The sequence below is a fragment of the Kogia breviceps genome, chromosome 3 (assembly GCF_026419965.1).
Source record: "Kogia breviceps isolate mKogBre1 chromosome 3, mKogBre1 haplotype 1, whole genome shotgun sequence".
Classification (NCBI taxonomy): domain Eukaryota; kingdom Metazoa; phylum Chordata; class Mammalia; order Artiodactyla; family Physeteridae; genus Kogia; species Kogia breviceps.
Genome location: NC_081312.1, coordinates 139,379,600 through 139,385,840, shown reverse-complemented (window position 1 = coordinate 139,385,840; position 6,241 = coordinate 139,379,600). Strand labels below are relative to the sequence as shown.

At 42.6% G+C, this 6,241-nt stretch overlaps 1 non-coding gene across 1 annotated transcript; it reads right to left on the bottom strand.

Moving 5' to 3' along the window:
* Nucleotides 1–5,874: 5,874 nt before the first annotated feature.
* LOC131754221 (U6 spliceosomal RNA) lies at nt 5,875–5,981 on the bottom strand. Its single transcript, XR_009335252.1, has one exon. It is a non-coding gene; the product is annotated as a U6 spliceosomal RNA (small nuclear RNA).
* Between the last annotated feature and the right edge of the window lie 260 nt (nt 5,982–6,241).

Sequence of the window (6,241 nt, the reverse complement as noted above, 5' to 3'; positions counted from 1 at the left end):
TTGCGGCGAGCAGGGGCTACTCTTCGTTGCAGTGCGCAGGCTTCTCATTGCGGTGGCTTCTCTTGTTGTGGAGCACGGGCTCTAGGCGCGTGGGCTCAGTAGTTGCGGCTCGTGGCTCTAGAGCGCAGGCTCAGTAGTTGCGGCACACAGGCTTAGTTGCTCCGCGGCATGTGGGATCCTCCCAGACCAGGGATCAAACCCATGTCCCCTGCATTGTCAGGCAGACTCCTATCCACTGCGCCACCAGGGAAGCCCTCAGGACCTATTTTATTTGCTATAAAATCTAAAGATATGAACTGCCGAGGCCAGGTGAAGAATACACTTTGGCTGGAAATCCCAGAGTATCTTGGATCCTTGTCCTTCTTACAACCAGGCAAGACATTTATTTGGCCCACAGTCACTGGACGGGAATTAAGTATGGGGCAGTGGAGGTGGTGGTAGAGCACTTCCTTCCTTCCCCATGGTTAGCAAGGTCCAGCTAGTGCTCCAGGCAGTAGATGGGAGTCTACTGCAAAGTTGGACCTGGAGAGCAGTCATGATGCTGCTTTAGAAATAGGTTACCTACCGCGATGAAGAGTGGCCCCCGCTTGCCACACTAGAGAAAGCCCTCACACAGAAACAAAGACCCAACACAGCAAAAAAATATATAATAATTTAAAAGAAAAAGAAATAGGTTACCTGAGGACTTCCCTGGTGGCTCAGTGGTTAAAATCTGCCTGCCAATGCAGGGGACACAGGTTCGATCCTTGGTCTGGGAAGATCCCACATGCCGCGGAGCAACTAAGCCCATGTGCCACAACTACTGAGCTTGCACGCCTAGAGCCCATGCTCCACAACGAGAAGTCACCGCAGTGAGAAGCCCGCGCGCTGCACAAAGAGTAGGCCCCACTCGCCACAACTAAAGAAAGCCTGCACACAGCAACAAAGACCCAATGCAACCAAAAATGAATGAATGAATGAATGAGTAAGTAAATAAATAAATAAATAGCTCCGCAGCATGTGGGATCTTCCCAGACCAGGGATCGAACCCGTGTCCCCTGCATTGGCAGGTGGATTCTTAACCACTGTGCCACCAGGGAAGCCTCTAATTTAAAAAAAAATTTTTTTGAAACAAGAAAGAAATAGGTTACCTAAGATCCAGAGCCTGCATTCTCCATCTCACCTGGTAGTTTCTGAGACACTTGTTTACTCACTCACTCAGCCATACTTATTTACCTTCAGGTAAACATGTAGCAAGGATTTCCAGCTGAACCTAACTGGGATTCAGAGAATGGCGCTGGGCCAGTGCCCCACCCACCCCACTGATTCAGTCAGGGTCTAACCAGGAAAACAGAAACGACCCTGAGTACTTAAAATCACAGGACTTTAAGGCAAGGAGTAAATTACACAAGTGTTGGGAAAGAAAGGAGCCAATAGAAGAAAGTGGTCTAAGAACAAGCAAGCTCAGGAGAGGCAAACCCACCCTGGTATCTCTTTGTATGTGTTGATAAGCATTGGAAGAAGATCTGGAAGGAAGAGGAAGAGAGATTAGAGCTAGAGATGGCAGTTTATCAACCCTGTAAATTTAAGGATGTCTGAGCCAGGGACCGGGGATACTACTAGGATTTTCCATGACTTAGTACTACTTTCTCTGTAAACAGAGCTGTGACTCAGCCCTGGATGATTACATGTGACAGAAATTCCTCCAAGCTGACAATACAGAGGACACTTTCTGTGGTTTCAGAGTTGATGCAGAGTGTCTTCTATTTTTATCTTCCTTAGATCATCTGACTTAGTTTCTGGGAAGCATAGGCAGTTGGACATCCATTCTTTTGCCTCTCTCTTTCCCAGTATTCTCCCAACAGATCCAGATTTTGTGTGTGCAGGGCAAATTCCCAAACAACTGCATCCAAAGGGTTTCAGATCTCTTCCAAACCCAAATTAACAGATTTTTAGAGCACTTTAACTATTCTTTTATTATTTTTTTCATTAAAATGCTATGCAAAAGCAAAAGGAGGTAAGTCCTAAAGTGAGATATTTGCAAGTGGTGTGATGGTGGGCACACCAATGAATAGCTTTAAACCTTAGATTCTTCAGTGCTAAAATAGGAATATTAAAGCTTACCTTGCAAATAAGTTACGGGAAGCAACTTCTACAATGTCAGATATGTAGTGGGTATCCAACAAATAGTAGGTGTCATTACCAAAATGATCTGTGACACTATTTAATTTTCACTGAAAGATTTGTGGCACTAGATGAAAACAAATATTTGGTAAAACCATCTAAAAAACAGAAGAGTCCTGGGACTTCCCTGGCGGTGCAGTGGTTAAGACTCCACACTTCCACTGCAGGGGAGACGGGTTCAATCCCTGGTCGGGGAACTAAGATCCCGCATCGTCAAACCCAGTGGCTTTCAATATTTTTTTCTTATCATGACCCACAATAAATAATACATTTATATCATAATATATTTCATGCATGAAACTAAAATAAATACTACATGGAACATACCTACTCTACTACATGTGAAGGATGCTGAGGTTTTCTATTCTATGCATTCTTTTTAAAAAATGTGTTTAGGGGCTTCCCTGGTGGCGCAGTGGTTGAGAATCCGCCTGCCGATGCAGGGGACACGGGTTCGTGCCCCGGTCCGGGAGGATCCCACATGCCGCGGAGCGGCTGGGCCCGTGAGCCATGGCCGCTGAGCCTGCGCGTCCGGAGCCTGTGCTCCGCAACGGGAGAGGCCACAACAGTGAGAGGCCCGCGTACCACAAAAAAAAAAAAAAAAAAAAAAAAAAAAAATGTGTTTAGAAGGAAGTCTGCCTAATTCATTGACGTCAGAGGAAGTCAAGCAGCCACGGACAACTCAAAAGGAAGTTATTGCTCTCCAGGGGCTTAACATGAATGTAAACCCCAACCTTAGCTACATTCATTGGGTTTTACTACCAGAATACAAGTTCTAAATCATACTTTACAACTGCTTGTCATGTAACATTTGGGCAAGCTTGGAAGAGTCCCATTGACAGGGACTTGTCTCTGGCTGAGTCATTAAAAATGGCGTATGTCCCAACATCTCTATTTGCATCCACCCGGAGAGTGTTAGTGATTTTTCTGTTTTAAGCAGTGAAGGATTTGCCTTTGCATTCAAGGTGATTTCTGAGCCCCCTAATTGCCGATAGGTTTGGTGCGATAAGTACGCACTTAGTGAAGTCACATTATAAAATGAATTGCTCAAATATTTAATCAGCTGTGCATAAAGCCCAGCCACATGGTTCCTTCCGTATAGCATTCTATCCACCATGGCAAGGAGTTGCTATGGCTTACAGCTCTCCTGTCAAACATGAAAAATCTGGATTTGGGAGATGAGTTCCAGCAATGGCTTCCTCTTAACTGAAGAAAGATTCGCAGGTAAGACTTTTGGGCCAAGAGTGCAAAAGTCATGGATTCTTGTCACACATATCCTTAATAGTTTTCTGGGAATCATCAGTTTTTCCTCAGCTTCATTCATTCAGAGGGAAGAGCACATATTCTGCACCAAGCATGTGCTGAGAGCTTACATAAAGGTCAAAATAATGTCTCCAAGGATATCTAGTCAGCCAGTGAAAGAACTGAGATTCTAAGTCTAAGTCTGTCTTGCTTATTTTGAGTGCCCATTATGTGGCCTGGCATTGTTGGGGAACATGCAATATAAAAAAGAACTTTTGAAGGACCTTGAAGTCTAGTGGAGGAGGAGGTAGGTCCATAAACACACTGACATAGACTAAAAAAGGAGCTCTTATGAATGGAATGAGCAAAGTAGTGTGGGAGATCAAAAGGCTGAATGACTAATTCTGTCATGAGTTTTTATGCTCTCTTTCTCTTTCTTTCTCTCTCTCTCTGTCTCTCTCTATTTATATATAGGGATTCTTGGTGTCATGGGAGGTTTGAGAAGCAAGATTAAGAAAAATTATAAGCCAGACTCCTATTGAATATGAACTTTATTTTTTAGTAATGAAATCCTAGTATTTTTCAAGCTTTGCCTCATAAGAAGTGCCCTCCCAACTCAAACATTCTATGTATTAAATGTGACTCAAATTAGATGGGTCACTGGGTTAAGATTTATGAACCTTTTTTGCTGTAAAGAGACTGGCTTGTCTTGCCCTTGGCTGGGCTCATTATTTACTCTTAAAGGTCAAGAAGCTGGATGTTTTCCCCTTTTTAAGAGAATCAAATTCAGTTTTTTATTCATCCTCCTCAGTTCCCTTTCTGGTGTCTTCTTTCCTTTGGTAGTAATCTTGATGTCTTTCAATTGAACAATGGAACATGAATTCCCTTTTCCCACATATTACGAAGGAGCAAAGAAGGCTGAATTTAACCAAGTTTTCTCTCTCTCTCTGAACTAGGTCACACAGTGCTGCAATCCCTTGGACACTTTTAATACTTTATCAGACCTCACACCTACATCTCTTTCCCAAAAGTTTCAACAAAAGACTAATTGAATATCATGAATTCTGAAAGAGTCTCGTGCCCATCCCAGAGCCAAAGGTGGTGGGCAGGAGGTCTTGGATATGGGACAGGTGCTCCAACCCTGAATTTTGGAGGTAGGTCCCATTCCACTATACAGACTAATAAAGGGAGAAGAGAGGAAAGACCAAAAATACTGTCACTAGAAATAGGGTGAATAGATGTTGAGCTACCCTAAAATAACTGCCATGAGTATAGAAGAACCTACCCAGGAATTGTAGAAATCTTGGGGAGGGCATTATATTTTTTAACAAAGCCTGGAATAGGAATTTGAACTAAGTCTTACAGAGATCTAAAGAGGCAGGGGAGTATCATCTAATACGTAGTTTGCATCGGGGAAAAGAATGAGGTAAGAGTAGATCTACCATGAAGCTAATGAAGCTTAAACTTTCATATTTGACAGCAAATATGAAAATTTTATTTTTTACATTTTATAAAAATGTTATATGACACTACCATTAATGAACTATGACACTGAAACAAACTTTTCTAAGCCATCAGTAATAAAATATTTAAATCATCCATACTAAAGGAAAGACTATCTTTCTTTCCTCACTATAAAAAAATGATACTATTAAATTATTGTAATATAAAGAGGTGATCAAATAGTATGTAGGCTAAAACATGGGGAAAGTACTTTCAAGGTGTGTCAGATGTTAATTAAATAAAATGTGCTGTTTAGCCAGATTTTGTGATGCTTGTGGTATTTGTCAGGTCTTTCCAGTTTGTAATTTGTGATGACTTCTTTTCTCATTCTAATTAAATGTTCATATTAGTACTTATGTATTTGTAATTATTGTTCATTTTCCTCAAGAGAGCACCAAAATTGTGTAAGCTACAGATCCCACAGGACCTGCATCTATTCCTGGATTCTTCCTTTGGCAGGGCCCAGAGGGTGGCTCAGAGCTGCAAGCTCACTTCCAGTTGTCCCAGCAATTTCTGGCTAGACATCCTCACACCACAAACCCAAGGAGGAGAAAGTGTCTGTGGCCCTGCATTCCCAACGTAATTCCCAAGGTCACTCTTCTTGGACAAACGTAATTGCCCTCCCTCCCCTTGAACCAGTCGTCATATGGGGAAGGGATATGTTGACTGGTTTAAGCCAATCACAGCCCATTCCTGGGTTGGGGGTGAAGTCAATTCCACCCAAACCACACAAATAAGAATAGAGACTGAGGGGTAATTTTCCAAAGAATCTAGGTGTCCTGGTACCAGGGAAGAAGGGACTAAATGCTAGACAGAAAGCAGTAGGTATCCCAGAGCTGGGACTTTCCTTGGGTGTGAAATTTAAGAGGGCACCAAAAATTCAGCAAGTTAAATAATATTTTAATGCACTATTTAAAAAAACTGAACTAGCAAACTGCAGCCTGAAAGCTGGTTGCCTTTTTCTAAAAAAATATGGAACTCTTCACAAATTTGTGTGTCATCCTTGCACAGGGGCCAGGCTAATCTTCTCTGTATTGTTTCAATCTGAGAATATGTGCTGCCAAAGTGAGCACCTGGCCGCCTGTTTTTATTACAGTGGCTGGGCTACCTCCTTTGGGAGTTAGGCTCTGCCTCACGACTGCCTGCAAAATTGCTGATGTTCTAAAAGAAACTGTCTGGTCCCTGAGGCTTCTTGGAACCCAGGAATTGTGAGATGCTCTTTTTCTATGAGAACTCTAAATTGGCCTCCTGATTCAGAGAGGTGTGGGAAAGCAGAGGATGCCCCATTTCCCTAACAATTAAGATCAAACTCCATATTAACAGCACAAGCCAT